This window comes from Arachis hypogaea, chromosome 19, assembly GCF_003086295.3.
Source record: "Arachis hypogaea cultivar Tifrunner chromosome 19, arahy.Tifrunner.gnm2.J5K5, whole genome shotgun sequence".
Classification (NCBI taxonomy): domain Eukaryota; kingdom Viridiplantae; phylum Streptophyta; class Magnoliopsida; order Fabales; family Fabaceae; genus Arachis; species Arachis hypogaea.
This window is the reverse complement of record NC_092054.1, coordinates 63,011,191-63,033,738: the sequence shown is the minus strand read 5'-3', so window position 1 is coordinate 63,033,738 and position 22,548 is coordinate 63,011,191. Positions and strand designations below refer to the sequence as shown.

The 22,548-nt window shown below is 38.5% G+C and overlaps 1 non-coding gene across 1 annotated transcript; it reads right to left on the bottom strand.

Moving 5' to 3' along the window:
* Nucleotides 1–19,476: 19,476 nt before the first annotated feature.
* On the bottom strand, nt 19,477–19,584 carry LOC112781325 (small nucleolar RNA R71). Its single transcript, XR_003192108.1, has one exon. It is a non-coding gene; the product is annotated as a small nucleolar RNA R71 (small nucleolar RNA).
* Nucleotides 19,585–22,548: the final 2,964 nt, after the last annotated feature.

Genomic DNA, 22,548 nt, shown 5'->3' with positions numbered 1-22,548 from the left:
AGATTTCTGTTGTGATTGGCTTGAGTGAACTTGCTTGTTGGATCAGGGGTCGGATTATTCTTTGACCTTTTCTTTTTCATGGATATGATTCTTTATTTCTTGGTCACAATCTTCCTTTTGGTGCTTGGCTTTACTGCCTTCACATCTTTGATATTAAGACTTGGGTGTTGTGGGATGGTTGGAGCATCCTCTTCATCAAGAGCTTCTTGAATTGGTGGTTCAATGAACTCACCCTCTATGCAACTCTCTGTTTCAATTGAGTGTTGACACCCTTGATTGACTTCCTCCCTTTCTTCTACATGATGTTGCATTGAGTCTTTTGGGAGTGAGTTTGCCTGTTCCTTTGTCAACCCTAGTAGCCTCTGTGGGTATAGAGCCCTAGACTTATATACTCTCACAACCTCCTCCTTCTTCATAGGAATCTCACTTGGTATGGGTGCAACTTTTTCTTGTTCTTCTGACTCCTCCCTTGTACCCACCATTTGGTCCTTATCCTCCTTGCTAAGCATCACTCCAAAGTGTTTTGCTATTTGGTTTGAATGTACTTCAATGTTTTTGAAGGTGATGTCTTATTTTTCCTCAGCTCTTCAATGAATTGTTCTTCAGAATAGGGTTGTTCTTTCTGTCTCAATTTTTCTTCATGCTTTCTTTTTGCTATTTTATTCTTTGTTTATCTTTATCATTTCTTCAAGGAGGAGTTCTATCCTAGAAAGTCTATCTAACGAAGGTTGTGAAGGTTGGGATGGTTGGTTGGGGTTGGCTTGTGCGTTTTGAGAGTGGTATGACTGTTGTGGGTAATGGAATGAGTTTTGTGGACTGTGAAAAGAATTTTGTGTGTAGTGAAATAAATTTTGTGAATGGTGAAATGAATTTTATAGATTTGGGAAGGAATCTTATGCTGAGGCATACTCAAGTGATGAAGAATTTGGACATGTAAAACTAGGAGGTGAGGTTGGATAATTAAGAGGTGATGGCTCTTGATGAATGGGGTATGAATGAGTGAAATCTCTGTGATTTTGATCTTCCCAGCCATTGATGAGGGAAAAATGATTCCACACAAATTCACCGGCAAGTGTACCGGGTCGCATCAAGTAGTAATAACTCACATGAGTGAGGTCGATCCTACAGGGATTGATGAACTGAGCAACTTTAGTATGGTGATGAATTTAGTTAAGCAAATATTTGATGATTTGGGGTGAAATTCGAGTAACAGCCAATAAATTGCAAGAAAATAAAATGCAAGAGGTAAATTGATAGAATCTTAAAGTGCAGAAAGAGTAAATTGTAGAAACTTAAAGTGCAAGAAATTTAAAAGAGCTGAAACTTGAATTGCAAGAAATTTAAATTGCTGAATCTAAATTGACAGGAAACTTAAATTGCATGAAGAATAAAGGGATTTGGGTGCTGGGAATCAAAATAGAAATAGAAAATGTAAAATTCAATAAAATAAAGAACTCTCAGATGAAGAAATTCAAATCAGGATTTCAGTACTAAAACAGAAATGTAACATTGCAGAAGAATCAAAACAGAATGAAAACTTAGATCAACCTTAAAATCCTAAAAGAGAGATTGACAATTGCAGAAGAGTAACTAAAATAGAAAGAAAATTTAGATCTCAATTGCTCTCTTAACAAAACAGAAAAGAAATTGTAGAAGAAAGAAAATCAGAAAGTAAACTATGATCAGATCTCCAACTTATAAAACTATCAAAGGGAAAATAAAAGAGAACTCCAAGATGAAGGAATTCAGAAGAATTCTTCAATCCAAAGTCAAAAGACCCAAAAACAGAAAGTAGAAGTTGCAGAAGAGAGAAAACAAAACAGGAAGGAAAACTCAGATCTGATCTCAATTCTAAAATTCTAAAAGCAAATTAAAAGAGAGCTCCCTAATGAATTAAATTCCTATCTATTTATACACTTTCCAATTATGGCTTTTAGTCCTTGGAGTGGGCTTTTTGGCCTTGTATGAAGTGGATCAGAGGTGCACTTGTTGTTGCTTCCAGGGGAATGTTGCGTTCTCAAAGTGAGCACAGCGTTCACTTTTCCATGCGTGCGCGTCGCTTACTGAGCGTGGCGTTCTTTGTTTGAACGCAACGTTGCTCTGTACTGACCCTCTTTCTCTTCATTTTCTCACCTGTATTAAATCAAAACAGCAATCAAAGTCTCACAAAAATCTTAAGAATTCGCATTATTCATAATAATCACTTAATTCTTGCATAAATCTCATGATTTTGCATAACATAAATGATTTTGATTGAATCACAAAAATCATGAAATTCCACTCCAACCACTTACTTATTGTCCAAGAAAGTGCATAAAACCTAATGAAACAAATGAAAAATGCTTGTGAAACTAGCATAAGATGACTTGTCATCACAACACCAAACTTAAATCTTGCTTGTCCCCAAGCAAGCACTAAAGCATGAGAAGAAATGAAAGAAGACAGAAAAGCATATGTGTCCTTATTCAGCAGATAATTGAATTTGGTTTATGGGGTTTTATGCAGATAGAATGTAGCTTAATTATTATCAGCTTCCAGATGTGAAATGTCTTTTTGAGGATTAACTAGGGTTGCTACTATAATGCCTTGCTTTTTTATTGATCCCTGTTAGATTTTTCCTTCTTTCTTTTGCTTTAGAAACTTATTTCTTAAGTAGCTCAGTGTCAGGTGTTGCAGCAGCCTTTTGGCTCAATTTTGCTCAACACCTCTTCACTACAGACACTTGGCTCACAATTCTTCTTAGAAACATTGATACCCAGCACCTCTTTGGGTTACTAAATGCTTTGTAACTAGGTTGCTCTTGATAATGGACTTTCAGTTGGTAATCCCGGATTAGTTAATCCAAGTTGCCAAGTTTTAAAAGACTCCTCAGAACCTAATTGTCCAAGCAGATCCTAGTACAAAAAGCACTACAGGCATATGTCCTAAGGTCCAAGCTATTGGTGTCTAGCCTTATTATTTGTTTCTTTTATTTTTTTGTTGCCAATTCTTGGCTTTTCCTTCTTTTTCCTTCTTACTTTTCCTCTTTTTTTTCCAGGGATACTTATTGATTGAAGGCTTTACAATAGCAACTAAGCTCATACTACGAGAGACATTCTATCCTGCAGCTTTTATTATTGAGCTTATCATCTAATCAAGCAATTACCACCACTGAACTGTATTATTACTCCTACCACAATGGACAATCACTTCCTGATTCAATATTTTCTCTTATTTATGCAGGGGGAACAAGACATATATTCAAGTAGATGAAAAATGAGACAGGCATTCTGGCTAAATCACTTAATTGAATACTAAAAGAAAAGACAGAAGACAAAATACAAAACTTACTCGAAACATAAAAATGTAAAACATAAAATCTTAATCATAAAAACTGCATAACTTGGAAGGCATATCATTTTGCAGATATGCATCTTCCTTATTTATTAAGATTATGAAGGAACTTTACCACTTCTACTTTTTATGCTCTTTTCCCTTGTTGGACTCTCCTTTCTTCTTTGGCTCCTGCTTCTCTTCTTGCTTGTTTCTTGTGGCTCTTCAGTAGGGGATTTCTGAGGCCAAGACCGGCCTACATGATCCCATAATCCAGCCTCCTTCAGCTTTTGTTCCATTCTTTCTATATTCCCATAGGCTCTTGCTCTTTGCTTGTTTACCAATTCCTGGCACTCGATGAATGGTTTGATCTCTCTATTTACCACTGGCATGCCACAGACTATATAGTTCAGCTTTACTTGAGTCTCTATATCATAATCAATCCTGTCTGAATGCCGAGCTTCTCCAACTGCGTGGTATATATTCTTCCATTGATGAAAACTCTAGAGGTACTTCTCCTGTTCAGCTTGTTGTTGAAACAATTTGTCGAATGATTCTTAAGAGTGACCAAATTGTTCCCTTTGCTGCTCCAGAATTCTTGCTTGGAATTCCCTCTGTTGATCCAAAATCTTGAGCTGGAAGTTTTCTTATTGTTCCATCATCTTTAGCTTCCAATTCTCCTGTTGCTCCTGGGCTCTCAAGTACTGCACATGTTGCCTCAGGTATTGCTCTTGTTGTTGCTCCTGTGCTCTCATGTATTGCTGAGACATTTCTTCAATGGCTCTTTGCATTTGGCTTAAGTCCATTGCACCAGAAGCTTGTCTTTCCTCCATTTGTGGTCTCCTTCTTCTTCCTTGGGATCTTCTCTCTTGCTGAGTGTTAGTGTCAGTGGCACCTTCAATTCTTTGCTTGGTGATTCCTCTACCTGCCTTTACCCGATCTATATCTGCATCTTCAAAGAGTACCCCTGCTCTATTGCATAGCCTCAAAATAGTACTTGGGTGACCAAGTCTGCTTGATTTGCTGCTATCCTCCACCATCTCTTGGATGTTGTCTGCTATGAGCTGTGGGATATTGATTTCTCCTCCTTTGAGTATGCAGTATGTCAGAATTGTTCTCTTTATTGTGACCTCTGATGTATTTCCAGTGGGGAGTATGGATCTTCTTACTATCTCATACCAACCTTTGGCCTCAGGTATAAGATCAATCCTCTTCAAGTGGCTTAGTTCTCCATCTGAATCCCTTTCCCAATCTTTGCCTTCCAAGCAAAAACCATTTAGTAGCTCATCAGGATCATTCTTACCCTTCATTCTTTCATCAAAGCTGGGTTCTCCAAAGGGTATTACTCTTATTTACAAGACCCTCATGATAGATAATGGCCTGAAATCCACAGCAACCCCCCTAACATAGCTCTTGTAGAGGGGTAGTTTTTCTTGGCCTTATAGCATTTGCATAAAACTCACGTATCATGGTTGCACTTATGTCTGTAAAGGGCTCACACAGGAGTTCCCATCTTCTTTGTTCGGTTATTCTTCTTATGATGGGGTATTCTCCTTCTTTCATTCTGAAGCCAATTTCTGGGATAACTTATTTTGCTTTCATCAACCTATGATACTGTGACTCATGAAATTGAGACTTAAATCTCTTGGAATCATAGGTTGGTGGTTCAGCTTCAACCAGTTGCTTTCCTTTCCTTCTTCTGGAACTTGATGAAGCCATTTGAGTGGGGAAGGATAAAGGATAATGATGCTTTGGTTAAAGCACGGTTTGAGATGAAAGGAAGGGAAAGTGGGTACCGTGTGATGTCCTCAGTTGGAAGAAAGGAAGATGCAAATTGTATAGAGGAGTTATATGAATCAGGCAAAAATGTGTGGCTCAGGAGGTATTGCTGGCCAATTTTTATAGCAGGGACATGAATCATTGAAACAGAACAATAGGTTAGTGGTTTGGTTAAGTTGCAATGAAGGGTGAATATTGGACAAGTCTTTGTTAAGATCATGGGAATGAACGATTTGCATGTAAGGGTGAGTAAGGACAAGGATCACCTCTTTATTGGGCACATGGGTTTGATTTTCTAGGTGCTAACCCTTCTCTACTATTGTGCAGGTTCGTACTTCCCAAGGGTCCACTTTCAAGCACATGTGACATGCTGTTTACTCTTGTAACAACCGTACATTGATGAGCGGATAATTTATACACTTTTTGGCATTGCTTTTAGTATGTTTTTAGTATATTTTAGTTAGTTTTTATTATGTTTTTATTAGTTTTTATTCAAAAATCATATTTCTGGACTTTACTATGAGTTTGTGTGTTTTTCTGTGATTTCAGGTATTTTCTGGCTAAAATTGAGGGACCTGAGCAAAAATCTGATTCAAAGGCTGAAAAAGAACTGCAGATGCTGTTGGATTCTGACCTCCCTGTACTCAAAATGGATTTTCTAGAGCTACAAAAGCCCAATTAGTACGCTCTTAATTGAGTTGGAAAGCAGACATCCTGGGCTTTCCAGAAATATATAATAGTTTATACTTTTTCTGAGATTTGATGGCCCAAATCGGTGTTCAGAGTTAGCTCAAAATATCTTGGCGTAAAACGTCCAAACTGGCACCAGAATTGGAGTTAAACGCCCAAACTGGCATCAAAGCTGGCGATTAACTACAAGAAAAGCCTAAGCACGTGAAAGCTTCAATGCTCAGCCCAAGCACACACCAAGTGGGCCCCAGAAGTAGATTTTTACACTAAACACCCTAGCTTACTCATTTTCTGTAACCCTAGGTCACTAGTTGATTATAAAAACCACTTTTAGTGATTCTTTTTGTACCTCATGATATTCTACACGTTTCATATTATATCTTCTACGGCACGAGTCTCTAAACCCCATTGTTGGGGGTGAGAAGCTCTGCTGTTCTTCATGAATTAATGCTGTTCATGGTATAGGCTAGAATTGCTGGCGGCCATTCCTGAGATCCAGAAAGTCTAAACCTTGTCTGTGGTATTCCGAGTAGGATCTGGGAAGGGATGACCGTGATGAGCTTCAAACTCGTGAGTGTTGGGCGTGTGACAGACGCAAAAGGATTAATGGATCCTATTCCAACATGATCGAGAACCAACAACTGATTAGCCGTGCGGTGACAGCGCATTTGGAATATTTTCACTGAGAGGACGGGAAGTAGCCATTGACAACGGTGATGCCCCACATAAAGCTTGCCATGGAAAGAACCTTGCGTGTATAAAGAAGAAGACAGTAGGAAAGCAGAGATTCAGAAGACAAAGCATCTCCAAAACCTCAACCTGTTCTTCATTACTGCATAACAAGTATTTATTCATGTTCTTTTACTTTTTACAATTAAATTTGAAAATTATTGTTATCCTGACTAAGAGTTACAAGATAACGATAGCTTGCTTCAAGCCAACAATCTCCGTGGGATCGACCCTTACTCACGTAAGGTATTACTTGGACGACCCAGTGCACTTGCTGGTTAGTTGTGCGGAGTTGCAAAAGTGTGATTGTAATTTCATGCACCAAGTTTTTGGCGCTGTTGCCAGGGATTGTTCGAGTTTGGACAACTGACGATTTATCTTGTTGTTTAGATTAGGAATAATTTATTTTTGTTGGTTTAGAGTCACTAAATTTGAGTCTTTTATTTGAGTTAGTTTCATATTTTAAGTTTGGTGTCAATTGCATTCTTTTATTTTCTTTTAATTTTTCGAATTTGCATGTTCTTAGTTCTTTCTTGATCTTTAAAAATTCTAAGTTTGGTGTCTTCTTAGTGTTTTCCTTTAAATTTTCGAAAATTTGTGTTTGATTTTCTAATAATTTTAAGTTTGTTGTTTTTGTGCTTTTATTCACTTAAAAATTTTTCAAAAATTTGTTCTTGGTGTTCATCTTGATCTTCAAAGTGTTCTTGGTGTTCATCTTGACATTTAAAGTTTTCTTGTTTGTTCTCTTTGTTTTGATCTAAATTTTCTAAGTTTAGTGTCATTTTGTTGTTTTTCTCTTTCCTCATTAAAATTCAAAAATAAAAAAAATATCTTTTCCTTATTTTACTCATAAATTTCGAAATTTTGCATTAAATTAGTCAAAGATTTTCAGAATCATATCTTTTTTTAGTCAAGTCAAAATTCTAATTGCAAAAATTGATCTTTTCAAATCTTTTTCAAAAATCAAATCTTTTTAATTTCTTCAATAATATCTTTTCAATCATATCTTTTTTTTTATTAAATTACAATCATATCTTCTCAATCATATATTTTTCAAAATAATTTTCAATCATATCTTTTTGATTGCTAATTCCAAAATCTTTCTAATTAATTAATTAATTTAGTTTTCAATTTGCTTTTATTTCATTTTCCTCTAATTTTCGAAAACCATATCCAAAATTTTTAAAATCTTTTTAATTAATTAGCCATTTTAGCATTCGAATTATTTATTTATCTTTTTACTTTTTCTTAAATTTTCGAAACTTTTATTTTATTTTTCATTTATTTTGTTTTATTTTTTTTCGGTTACTTTTAATTAAATAAAATAAAAGAAAATTCATATCAATTCCCTTTTCTCCATCATGGACATAAGTGGAAGTGGACAGTCCAGAAGGACTCTGGGGTCATATGCTAACCCCATTACAGCTGCATATGGGAGTAGCAGCTGTATACCTCCCATCAAAGCAAGCAGTTTTGAGCTAAATCTCCGCTCATTATCATGGTGCAGCAAAATTGCCATTATTCCGGTCTTCCACAGGAAGAACCTACTGAGTTTCTGGCATAGTTCTTATAAATTGCTGACACAGTACGTGATAAAGAAGTGGATCAAGATGTCTACAGATTACTACTATTTCCATTTGCTGTAAAAGATCAAGCTAAGAGGTGGTTAAATAACCAACCCACAACAAGCATAAAAACATGGAGACAGTTAACAGACAAATTTCTGAATCAATTTTACCCTCCAAAAAGGATGACACAGCTAAGACTGGACATCCAAGGTTTAGACAAGAGGATAATGAATCCCTTTATAATTCCTGGGAGAGGTACAGAGGGATGCTGAGAAAATGCCCCTCTGAAATGTTTTCAGAGTGGGTACAGTTAGACATCTTCTACTATGGGCTTACAGAAAAAGCTCATATGTCTCTAGACCACTCAGCTGGTGGATCTATACACATGAGGAAGATGATTGAAGAAGCTCAAGAACTCATAGATACGGTTGCAAGAAATCAGCATCTGTACTCAAGTAGTGAATCCTCTATAAAAGAAGAGGCTAGGGCAGTAACTACTGATCCTAATCCTCAAGAACAGATTGTTGAACTTAATCAGCAATTACTCCTTGTGACAAAACAATTAGCAGAATTTAAAGAGATGCTCCAAGACACTAAAAATGCTAACAAGAATATGAAAGCACAATTGAATCAGACAAGACAGCAACTATCTAAACAGATAATAGAAGAATGCCAAGCTGTCCAATTAAGGAGCGGGAAGACATTGAATAAATTAGCTCAAAGTAGCAGAAAGCCAAGAAAAGAACAACTAACAGAGGATGACCAAACCACTACCCAAAATCCCTCTGAGGACAACAAGAGCCCAGAGAGGAATAATTATGGCGTTCAAACGCCAGAAAAGGGTGAAAGATTGGCGTTAAATGCCCAGTGGATGCCTACTTCTGGCGTTCAAATGCCAGAAAAGGGAGAAAAGTTGGTGTTAAACGCCCATTCCCTACCCAGTTCTGGCATTCAAACGCCAGAAAAGGGTGGGAAGCTGGCGTTAAACGCCCATCCAGCACCCAATCATGGCATTCAAACGCCAATGAGGGATCAGACACCTGCAAGTGCTGATAGTAACCCCTCTAAGAAGGCTTCTCCAACCACCTCTACAAGGAATAAACCTGCAGCAACTAAGGTTGAAGAATATAAAGCCAAGATGCCTTATCCTCAGAAACTCTGCCAAGCGGAACAGGATACACAATTTGCCCGCTTTGCAGACTATCTCAGGACTCTTGAGATAAAGATCCCATTTGTAGAGGCACTTGAGCAAATACCCTCTTATGCTAAGTTCATGAAAGAAATCTTAAGTCATAAGAAGGATTGGAGAGAAACTGAAAAGGTGTTTCTCACTGAAGAATGCAGTGCAATCATTTTGAAAAGCTTACCAGAGAAGCTTCAAGATCCAGGAAGCTTTATGATACCATGCACATTAGAGGGTGCTTGTACCAAGACAGCTCTATGTGACCTTGGAGCAAGTATCAACCTAATACCTGCATCCACTATTAGAAAGCTTGGCTTGACTGAAGAAGTCAAACCAACCCAGATATGTTTTCAACTTGCTGATGGATCCATTAAATACCCATCAGGCATAATTGAGGACATGATTGTCAAGGTTGGGCCATTTGCCTTTCCTACTGACTTTGTAGTGTTGGAAATGGAGGAGCACAAGAGTGCAACTCTCATTCTAGGAAGACCTTTCCTAGCAACTGGACAAACTCTCATTGATGTCCAAAAAGGGGAACTGACCCTGAGAGTCAATGAGGATGAGTTCAAGTTAAATGTTGTCAAAGCTATGCAGCATCCAGATAAATCAAATGACTGCATGAGCACTGATATTATTGGTGAAAGAGATCAATATGATTGAGAGTCTCGAATCAGAGCTAGAGGACATCTTTAAAGATGTTTAGCCTGATCTGGAAAAATCAGAGAAAATAAAAGAACCTCTGAAAATTCCTCAGGAAGAGGATAAGCCTCCTAAACCCGAGCTCAAACCACTACCACCATCCTTGAAATATGCATTTCTGGGAGAAGGTGACACTTTTCAGGTGATCATAAGCTCTGCTTTAAATCCACAGGAAGAGAAAGCGCTAATTCAGGTGCTGAGGACACACAAGACAGCTCTTGGGTGGTCCATAAGTGATCTTAAGGGAATTAGCCCAGCAAGATGCATGCACAAGATCCTATTGGAGGATGATGCTAAGCCAGTGGTCCAACCACAGAGGCGGCTAAATCCAGCCATGAAGGAAGTGGTGCAGAAAGAGGTCACTAAGTTACTAGAGGCTGGGATTATTTATCCTATTTCTGATAGCCCCTGGGTAAGCCCTGTCCATGTTGTCCCTAAGAAGGGAAGAATGACAGTGGTTCATAATGAAAAGAATGAACTGGTTCCTACAAGAACAGTTACAGGGTGGCGTATGTGTATTGACTATAGAAGGCTCAATACAGCCACCAAAAAGGATCATTTTCCTTTACCATTCATAGATCAGATGCTAGAGAGACTAGCAGGTCATGAATATTTCTGCTTTTTGGATGGCTATTCAGGTTACAACCAAATTACAGTGGATCCTCAGGACCAAGAGAAAACAACATTCACATGTCCTTCTGGAGTATTTGCCTACAAAAGGATGCCTTTTTGTCTGTACAATGTACCTGCAACCTTTCAGAGGTGCATGCTCTCTATCTTCTCTAATATGGTAGAGAAATTTATTGAAGTCTTCATGGATGACTTTTTAGTATTTGGAGACTCATTCAGCTCCTGCCTTAACCATTTAGCACTTGTTCTGAAAAGATGCCAAGAGACCAACCTAGTTTTAAACTGGGAAAAATGTCACTTTATGATGACTGAAGGAATTATCCTTGGGCATAAAATTTCAAACAAGGGAATAGAGGTGGATCAAGCTAAAGTGGAAGTAATTGAAAAATTACTACCACCTGCTAATGTTAAAGCAATCAGAAGCTTTCTAGGGCATGCAGAATTCTATAGGAGGTTTATAAAGGATTTTTCGAAAATTGCAAAACCTCTAAGCAATCTGCTAGATGCTGATACACCATTTGTCTTTGACACAGAGTGTCTGCAGGCGTTTGAAACCCTGAAAGCTAAGTTGGTCACAGCACCAGTCATTTCTGCACCAGACTGGACATTACCATTCGAACTAATGTGTGATGCCAGTGATCATGCCATTGGTGCAGTGTTGGGACAAAGGCATAACAAGCTTATGCACATCATTTACTATGCTAGCTGTATTTTAAATGATGCATAGAAGAATTACACAACCACAGAAAAAGAGTTACTTGCAGTGGTTTATGCCATTGACAAGTTCAGATCCTATTTAGTAGGTTCAAAAGTGATTGTGTATACAGACCATGCTGCTCTTAGATACCTACTCACAAAGCAGAATTCAAAACCCAAGCTCATAAGATGGGTGTTGCTTCTGCAAGAGTTTGATATAGAAATAAGAGACAGAAAAGGGACAGAGAACCAGGTAGCTGACCACCTGTCCCGGATAGAACCAGTAGCAGGGGCGTCCCTCCCTCCTATAGAGATCTCTGAAACCTTTCCGAATGAGCAACTTTTCGCCATCCAGGAGGCACCATGGTTTACAGACATTGCGAATTATAAAGCTGTGAGGTTCATACCCAAAGAGTACAGCAGGGTGCAGACGAAAAAACTAATTTCAGATGCAAAGTACTACTTATGGGATGAACCTTATCTCTTTAAGAGATGTGCAGACGGAATGATCCGCAGATGGGTACCCAGAGAAGAGGCACAGAAGAACCTATGGCACTGCCATGGATCACAGTATGGAGGACATTTCGGAGGTGAGCGAACAGCCATTAAGGTCCTCCAATGTGGCTTCTACTGGCCTACTCTCTATAGAGATGCCCGAGAGTTTGTGTGTAACTGTGACAGTTGCCAAAGAACTGGAAACTTACCTCATGGTTATGCCATGCCTCAACAAGGGATCTTAGAGATTGAGTTGTTTGATGTATGGGGTATTGACTTCATGGGTCTCTTCCCACCATCAAACTCAAAACACTTACATTCTGGTGGCAGTAGACCATGTATCTAAATGGGTAGAAGAAATTGCCACACCCACTAATGATACTAAGACCGTACTAAAATTCCTCCAGAAATATATCTTCAGCAGATTTGGCGTCCCCAGAGTGCTAATCAGTGACGGGGGCACTCATTTCTGCAATAAACAGCTATACTCTGCTATGGTCCGATATGGAATTAGGCACAAAGTAGCAACTCCATATCACCCACAGATAAATGGGCAGGCTGAAGTCTCTAATAGAGAACTAAAAAGAATTCTGGAATGGACTGTAATTGCCCATAGAAAGGATTGGGCAAAAAGCTTGGATGATGCTTTGTGGGCATACAGAACAGCATTCAAGACTCCTATAGGAACCTCTCCATACCAGCTTGTGTATGGCAAGGCCTGTCATCTGCCCGTGGAATTGAAACATAAAGCCTACTGGGCAACCAGATTCCTAAACATGGATGCTAAGTTAGCTGGAGAGAAAATATTGCTCCAGCTGAATGAGCTAGAGGAATTCAGAATCAATGCTTTTGAAAATGCAAAAATTTATAAGGAGAAAATAAAAAGGTGGCATGACAAGAAACTGTCATCTAGAGTCTTTGAACCAGGACAGAAGGTTCTGCTGTTTAACTCTAGGCTCAGATTATTCCCCAGGAAGTTGAAATCCCGGTGGAGGGGACCATATGTGATTACAAGTGTGTCACCATATGGATATGCTGAGCTTCAGGATATTGACTCTGACAAAAAGTTCATTGTTAATGGACAGAGAATCAAACATTATCTTGAAAGCAATTTTGAGCAAGAATGCTCAAAACTGAGACTAGAATAAAGCTCAGTCAAGGTCTAGCTAAAGATAATAAAGAAGCGCTTATTGGGAGGCAACCCAATGTTCTTTAATTATATATATTTATTTTCCATTATTATCTTACGTTTTCTGTAGGTTGATGATTATGTGAAGTCACAAAAACAATTGAAAAAGCAAAAACAAACTGAAAAATAGAATGAAAAACAGCACACCCTGGAGGAGAATCCTACTGGCGTTTAAACGCCAGTAAGGGCAGCAGAATGGGCGTTAAACGCCCAGTCTGGCACCATTCTGGGCATTTAACACCAGAAATAGGCACCAGACTGGCGTTTAATGCCAGAAAAGGGCAAGAAGCTGGCATTAAATGCCAGAAATAAGCAGCAACCTGGCGTTTAACGCCAGGATTGGCAGCAAAGGGTGTTTTGCAAGCCTATTTGGTGCAGGGATGAGAAATCCTTGACATCCTCAGGATCTGTGGACCCCACAGGATCCCCACGAACCTCAACTCACTCTCTCTCTTCTTCACACCTTTTCATAATACTCTTTCCTAAACACCCTTCACCAATCCACATCCATCCATTATAAATCCCACCTACCTCACCATTCAAATTCAAACCACTTTCCCTCCCAAACCAACCCATACATGGCCGAACCTTACCCTCTCCCCACTCCTATATAAACCCATCTTCACCCCTTCATTTTCACACATCTTCAACACTATTTCTCCCCCTTGGCTGAAACACTAACCCCCCTCCATCTCCTCTATTTCTTCTTCCTCTACTCTCTTCCTTCTTCTTTTGCTCGAGGACGAGCAAACCTTTTAAGTTTGGTGTGGTAAAAGTGTTGCTTTTTATTTTTCCATAACCATTTATGGCACCTAAGGCCGGAGAAACCTCTAGAAAGAGGAAAGGGAAGGCAAAAGCTTCCACCTCCAAGTCATGAGAGATGGAGAGATTCAGCTCAAGGGATGTAATTTTCCTCCACAAAATTATTGGGAGCAAATTAACACCTCCCTAGGAGAATTAAGTTCCAATATGGGACAACTAAGGGTGGAACACCAAGAGCATTCCATCCTCCTTCATGAAATTAGAGAAGATCAAAGAATCATGAGAGATGAGCAATAAAGGCAAGGAAGAGACATTGAGGAGTTCAAGCACTCCATAAGATCTTCAAGAGGAAGAACCAGCCGCCATCACTAAGGTGGACCCGTTCTTTAATTTTTTTGTTCTTTATTTTCTATTTTTCAAATTTTTATGCTTTATGTTTATCTATGTTTGTGTTTTTATTACATGATCAGTAGTATCTTAGTGTCTATGCCTTAAAGCTATGAATCCATCACCTTTCTTAAATAAAAAGTGTTTTTAATTGAAAAAGAAAAAGAAGTGCATGAATTTTGAATTTTAAAGCAGCTTAATTATTTTGATGTGGTGGCAATACTTTTATTTTTCTGAATGAATGCTTGAACAGTGTATATTTTTTAATTTGTTGTTTATGAATGTTAAAATTGTTGGCTCTTGAAAGAATGATGGAAAAGGAGAAATATTATTGATAATCTGAAAAATCATAAAAATGATTCTTGAAGCAAGAAAAAGCAGTGAAAAGCTTGCAGAAAAAAAAAAGAGGCGAAAAATAAAGAAAAAAACAAAAAAAAAAAACAAAAAAAAAGAAAGAAAAAAAGCAAGCAGAAAAATCCAATAGCCCTTTAAACCAAAAGGCAAGGGTAAAATAAAAAGGATCCAAGGCTTTGAGCATCAGTGAATAGGAGGGCCCACAGGAATAAAATCCTGGCCTAAGCGGCTAAACTAAGCTGTCCCTAACCATGTGCTTGTGGCGTGAAGGTGTCAAGTGAAAACTTGAGACTGAGCGGTTAAAGTCGTGGTCTAAAGCAAAAAGAGTGTGCTTAAGAGCTCTGGACACCTCTAATTGGAGACTCTAGCAAAGCTAAGTCACAATCTGAAAAAGGTTCACCCAGTTATGTGTCTGTGGCATTTATGTATCCGGTGGTAATACTGGAAAACAAAATGCTTAGGGTCACGGACAAGACTCATAAAGTAGCTGTGTTCAAGAATCAACATACTGAACTAGGAGAATTAATAACACTATCTGAATTCTGAGTTCCTATAGACGCCAATCATTCTGAACTTCAAAGGATAAAGTGAAATGCCAAAACTGTTCAGAAGCAAAAAGCTAATAGCCCCACTCATCTAATTAAGACTGATCTTTATAGATGTTTTTGGAATTTATTGTATATTCTATTCTTTTTATCCTATTTGATTTTTAGTTGCTTAGGGACAAGCAAAAATTTAAGTTTGGTGTTGTGATGAGCAGATAATTTATACGCTTTTGGGCATTGTTTTTAGTATGTTTTTAGTATATTTTAGTTAGTTTTTATTATGTTTTTATTAGTTTTTATTCAAAAATAATATTTCTGGAATTTACTATGAGTGTTTGTGTTTTTCTGTGATTTTAGGTATTTTCTGGCTGAAATTGAGGGACCTGAGCAAAAATCTGATTCAGAGGCTGAAAAAGGACTACAGATGCTGTTGGATTCTGACCTCCCTGCACTCGAAGTAAATTTTCTGGAGCTACAGAAGCCCAATTGGCACGCTCTTAATTGTGTTGGAAAGTAGACATCATGAGCTTTCCAACAATATATAATAGTCCATACTTTGCTCGAGATTTGATGGCCCAAGCCGGCGTTCCAAGTCAGCATAGAAATTCTGGTGTCAAAACGCCAGAACTAGCATAAAAGCTGGAGTTAAACGCCCAAACTGATACAAAAGCTGGCGTTTAACTCCAAGAAATGTCTATACACATAAAAGCTTCAATGCTCAGCCCAAGCACACACCAAGTGGGCCCCGAAAGTGGATTTTTACACTAAACACCCTAGCTTACTCATTTTCTGTAATCCTAGGTCACTAGTTGATTATAAAAACCACTTTTAGTGATTCATTTTGTACCTCATGACATTCTACACATTTTATATTGTATCTTCTACGGCATGAGTCTCTAAACCCTATTGTTGGGGTTGAGGAGCTCTGTTGTTCTTCATGAATTAATGCAATTACTACTGTTTTCTATTCTATCACGCTTGCTTCTATTCTAAGATATTCATTCGCACTTCAACCTGATGAATGTGATGATCCATGACAATCATCATCATTCTCGCCTATGAATGTGTGCCTGACAACCTTCTCCGTTCTACATGCAATCAAGCTTGAATGTGTATCTCTTGGGTCTCTAATCTAAGATTGGAACCTTCGTGGTATAGGCTAGAATTACTGGCGGCCATTCCTGAGATCCAGAGAGTCTAAATCTTGTCTGTGGTATTCTGAGTATGATCTGGGAAGGGATGACCGTGACGAGCTTCAAACTCGTGAGTGTTGGGCGTGTGACAGACGCAAAAGGATTAATGGATCCTATTCCAACATGATCGAGAACCAACAGCTGATTAGCCGTGCGGTGACAGCGCATTTGGAACATTTTCACTGAGAGGACGGGAAGTAACCATTGACAACGGTGATGCCCCACATAAAGCTTGCCATGGAAGGAACCTTGCGTGCATAAAGAAGAAGATAGTAGGAAAGCAGAGATTCAAAAGACAAAGCATCTCCAAAACCTCAACCTGTTCTTCATTACTGCATAACAAGTATTTATTCATGTTCTTTTACTTTTTACAATTAAGTTTGAGAATTATTGTTTTCCTGACTAAGAGTTACAAGATAACCATAGCTTGCTTCAAGCCGACAATCTCCGTGGGATCGACCCTTAGTCACGTAAGGTATTACTTGGACGACCCAGTGCACTTGCTGGTTAGTTGTGCGGAGTTGCAAAAGTGTGATTGTAATTTCGTGCACCATACATGCATGGTCTTGTCTTTTCCTTCAGTCTTCTCTTCTTCATGCTTATCCACCTGAATTAATATAACAAAGATTTAATTCAAAGAGGTGGTGGTTTTAAATAAAAAAAATTCAACTAAATGACTAGCCATAGGAAATTGGAAATCTCAGCCATATGTTCCTTATACATGAATAGCTAACCGTGTCACAAGGAATTGAACAAAATATTGGTAAACACCAAACTTGTTTTGTGCCAAGTGATTCACATGAAAACCCAATTAATTTTCTATTATGGTTAGTATATTCATTACAAGGGACATTTTATTTTCTACCTTAGCAAAATAAATTCACAAAAATGATGTAAGATATGGTTTATCTTTTCACAAACTTGACTCTTTGAGTAAAGAGTGACTTTCTTGAGCTTCTTATCATATGTAGAACATCAAACTTAATGTTTGGCTATATACTCCAGTAAAATGATTGAGTATATATCCTAAGATGGACATATGATCATTGATAAACCATTATTTTATGATTTATATTGTGTTTAATTGTGTGGCTTTATCAAATCTTTACCCACTTATTCATATGATTAGCATGTATTTACAATTCCTTCAAAAAATCACTCCGTGGTTGAAAACTTGCTTCCTAGAGACTTTTAATTATGTATTTTAATTCTCTTTTATCCCATTAGATACCGTGATCTGTGTGTTAAGTGTTCCAGGCTTCATAGGGTATGAATGACTTGGAAATTGGAGAGGAGGCTTGCAAAAATGGAAGGAACACAAGAAACTAAGGAGATGACCAGCGAGCAATGACGTGAGCGCATGGCTCATGCGAACACGCAAAATGGAGAATTCGCAGCGACGCAAACGCGTGCTTGACGCAAACACGTGGATTGGAGTCTGCACGAATGACGCGAACGCGTGATAAGGAAAATCGCTGAATAACGCGAACGCGTAGACGACGCGTACGCGTGACCTGCGCGATCTGCAAAAAATAACAGAATACGCTGGGGAAAATTTCACGCCGCATTTTGACCCAGTTTTCGGCCCAGAAACACAGACTAAACCTAGGAAACATGCTAAGACTCAAGACGCATCCACACACATTCAGATTCCTCACATTAGGATTACGTCAGTTTTAGATATGAGCTTTTAGATTTGCATTACATTGATAGATTATGCTTTTGCTTGGATTTTTGGATGCTGAGAGTCATTACCTCCGTTGAAGACATTACTTTAGTTTGTTTCCTTATTCCCTTATTTTTAATTAGTTACTGATTGACTCTGTTCAGATAATTATGTTGCGTTTCGAATTTATTAATATATAGAGTTATTTTTATTTTAATTAATTTTAATTCTCTATTTTATTTTATTTAATTATGTCTTCTCATATTTTTATGATTATTAATTTCATGTCAATGGAGTTGAATTTCTACTTGACATGGGGGTTGATTAAGAGGAGATACTTGAGTTGGAATGCTCAAGTGCTTGGTTGAATTGGACGTTGTTAAGTAACTCATACCTACTAGCACTAGACCTCCCCAAGGGAGAGGACTAGGATTTGAGGGTAAGAATTAGTTTAATCACCATACTTTTCCTTATTTAGTAAGGGATAACCAAGTGAGAACAACACCCTTTTTACACTACACTTGAGAAGATCCCAACAAGGATAGAAATTCCATTTAATTATTCCCCCAGTTAAAGCTATTATTTGGAATATCAATAATTATTCTTAGTTTATTTTTATTGCTTTAATTCTCAATTAATTTAGTTATTCATTATCAAAACTCAAACCTTCTGGGAATTTTCTGATTAATAAAATAGCACACTTTTCTGGAACTCGTTGGGAGACGACCTGGGACTCATACTCCCAGTATTTTATTTCTAAAATTTGTGACAACCCCTTTTTAAATTGGTGAGGCAGATCTTAGCCGGTTAAGAGCTATACGTGCAACGCTGTCCTCTTAATTGAAATCTCTAAATTGGTTAACTTCTGCCACGCACCAATTTTTGGCGCCATTGCCGGGGAGTTTCAATAGTGTGCTAAATTATTAATTAGTGTATATATTTTATTTTTATTTGCATATTTTATTTTTATTTCTGTTACCATGAGTTACATGTCTTTCTCATTGAATGACGCGTTCATTGCCTGATCCAAGTTTAGTCCCATTTGATCCTGAAATTGAAAGAACTCTTTCACATATTAGACAAACTCGACGTCGGTTAGCCTCTGAGGGTGGTGAAGTGATTATTATCAATTCACCGGTCTCATCTGAGGGCGAATCTGAACCGCCATCTGAGAGCGAGACAAGCTCATTTACTACTAATCCAGTTGATTTACATGTAGGAAACATGGCAGCACCTAGGAGGATCACTCTCCAGGAAGCTGGAGCCCCAGATTTTACACTGCAGCCGTATCAAGTGTATCACCCGACTGCAGCTGCAGATTTTGAACTAAAAACCACACTGATCAACTTGATGCCCAAGTTTCATGGCTTACCTGCTCAAAATCCTATCAAGCACCTTAGGAATTTCCAGACAACCTGTTCTACTGTTAGGTGTCATGGTGCAGATGAAACTTTTATTCTGTTAACCGCTTTCCCATTTTCTCTTGAGGGAAAAGCAAGGGAGTGGTACTACTCCCAACCTGAAGTAACTGTTACCAACTGGGATATACTCAGGAGAGAATTTTTGGAAAAATACTTCCCAGCTGAAGTCACAGATAGACTGAGAAAAGAGATCTCCTGCATTGTTCAAGGTGAATCAGAGACTCTCTATGAATATTGGGAGCGCTTCAATAATCTCCTGGGCGCATGTCCCCATCACATGATTGGTAAGCTAGTATTGATCAGCTACTTCACTCAAGGCATGAACCCCCAGGATAAGACTACATTGGAAGGTGCCAGTAATGGTTCTCTGAAAAAGTACAAAACCGCAGATGAAGCATGGCAACTGATCAGCGACTTAGCTGAGTCCACTAGGAATCACAGACAGAGGCACAACAATCCCAAAGCTGTTGCAGAGATTTCCTCTAGCAAAGAGACTACTGCTCTTACCCAGAGTATATGTGAAATGACCAACCTACTGAAGCAGATGTAGTTAAATCAACAACAGGCACAACAAGCTAAGCCTTAACCACAACAAAGCCAATAGTTAGTTCCACAAAGATTATGCAGGATCTGTGCTGATTATAGTCATTATACTGATGAATGTCTGCAGCTCTAGGAAGACAACACTGTGGCAGCCACTCACAACTTCTATGACCGCTCGAATCAAGGATACAATCAACAAGGTGGCAACTACAACCAAGGTGGCAACTATAACCATGGATGGCAGGACAACTCCAATCAAGGATGGAAAGATAATTCTAACCATGGATAGAGGGATAACTTTAACAGAGGAGGCAGAGACAATAATGGAAACCAGAGGTGGAATAACAATAATAACAACAGACAACAGAATCAGAATCAACCTTACAAAGCACCTCACTTAAGACAATCACAAGGAACCCAGCACAACCAACAACAAATTCCTCAGATCACTTATTCTAATTCCTCATCAAATGACGAGATGCTCCATTCTCTTGCGCAAGGACAACAAGACATGCAGGCTCAGCTGAACTCTAGTCTGAATGTCTTGACTGCCACTTTATAAGCTCTTATCTCCCGAATGGATTCATCACTTAATTCCACACATCAACCTTCAAGCTCCAGTAGAATTCCTTCTCAACCACTGCCTAATCCCAAAGGTGGCATCAATACCATCACCTTGAGGTCTGGAACCACACTACAAGAGAGGAACCATGAGGAGCCAAGCCCACTAGAACACGTGCCAGCAGAGGATGTGGTGGAAGTGGAAGATGCTGAAGAGGAAGAGGACATACAAGACATAGTTGAAGAAGAAGCAGTTCAACCACAGAATGAAACATCAAAGGATGTTGAAACTACAAGGAGCGCCAATCCTATTCCCTTTCCATAACTTGCAAGGAAGCACAGAAAGCAGATGGAACTTGATCCCAAAATGGTAGAAATATTCAAAAAGGTTGAGATAACTGTTCCCCTTTTTGATGTTATTCAACAGGTACCTAAATACGCAAAGTTTCTAAAGGATTTGTGCATACATAAAGATAAAATTAATGAATTAGAAACTATTCCTTTAGGTAGTTCTATATCTGCTTTAATGGGAAATATACCTGAAAAATGTAGTGATCCAGGTCCATGTATGGTTAACTGTACCATTGGAGGTGTAAATTTTTCTGACTGCATGTGTGATTTAGGATCATGTGTTAGTATAATGCCTTTGTCTATATATGATACTTTGTGGCTCCCTCCCTTAAAAAGGTCGGTAGCTCGTTTTGTGTTAGCAGATAAAAGCATTATTACAGTAGTTGAAATTGCTGAAGATGTATTAGTGAGCATTAAGGGGCTCACATTTCCCATTGATTTTTACATCCTGGAAATACCCCCTAATGACTCAGGAAGACCATCATCAATCCTGCTTGGAAGACCATTCCTGAAGACTTCAAAGTTCTAGCTGGATGCATTCTCAGGAACTTACTCCTTTGAGATAGATGGCAGAACAGTGAGTTTCAGTTTAAATGAAGCTATGAAGCATTCTCCGGAAGATCGTTCTATCTTCCAATGTGACATTATTGATGAAACTGTAGCTGAAGTTCACCAGGAAGAATTAGAAGAGAAGTACATGGAGCAAGGTCCAAGTGTGGGGACACTTTCTGAAAATAATGAGAAGACTTTACCATTATCACCAGCCCCGGATGATCTAGAGCCTAGCTATGAGCAGAAATTAGAATTAAAGCCCCTTCCTCCACACCTCAAGTATGCTTACCTTGAGGAAAAGCAGAAGTTTCCAGTCATCATTGCAAAGGAACTCACTTCTCAACAGGAAGAACAACTACTCAGTGTGCTGAGAAAACATAAGAAAGCAATTGGATGGAGCTTGGCGGATATAGTAGGCATTAGCCCTCAAGTTTGTGAACACAGAATATTCTTAGAAGAGGGAGCAAAGCCTGTCCGTCAGCCTCAAAGAAGATTGAATCCCACCATCTTAGAAGTTGTCAAAAAAGAAGTAACCAAACTACTTGAAGCAATAAGAAATGAGCATGGAGAGCTCCTGACAACTAGAGTGCAGAATTCATGGAGAGTTTGCATTGACTATAGGCGTCTCAATCAAGCCACTCGCAAGGATCATTACCCCTTGCCATTCATTGATCAAATGCTTGATCGCCTGTCAGGTAAATCCTATTACTGCTTTTTAGATGGTTATACAGGATACTTTCAAATTCATATAGCTCCTGAAGATAAGGAAAAGACTACTTTTACATGTCCTTTTGGGACTTATGCTTATAAGAGAATGCCCTTTGGCTTATGCAATGCACCAGCTACTTTCCAAAGATGTATGATGAGTCTTTTCTCTGACCTTATTGAGAACTTTATGGAGGTTTTTATGGATGATTTCAGCATATATGGTGATTCATTTAACCTTTGCTTGGATAGTTTATCTAAAGTGTTAGATAGGTGTGTTAGTACAAACCTTGTATTAAATTTTGAAAAATGTCACTTTATGGTCAAACAAAGAATTATACTAGGACATGTTGTGTCTAATACTGGCATTTCTGTAGATCCAGCAAAGGTGGATGTTATTTCTAGTTTACCTTACCCCTCCTCTGTGAGGGAAGTCCATTCGTTCCTTGGCCACGCAGGTTTTTACAGGAGATTCATTAAGGACTTCAGTAAGGTAGCATTACCTTTATCCAGATTGCTGCAAAAGGAAATTGAG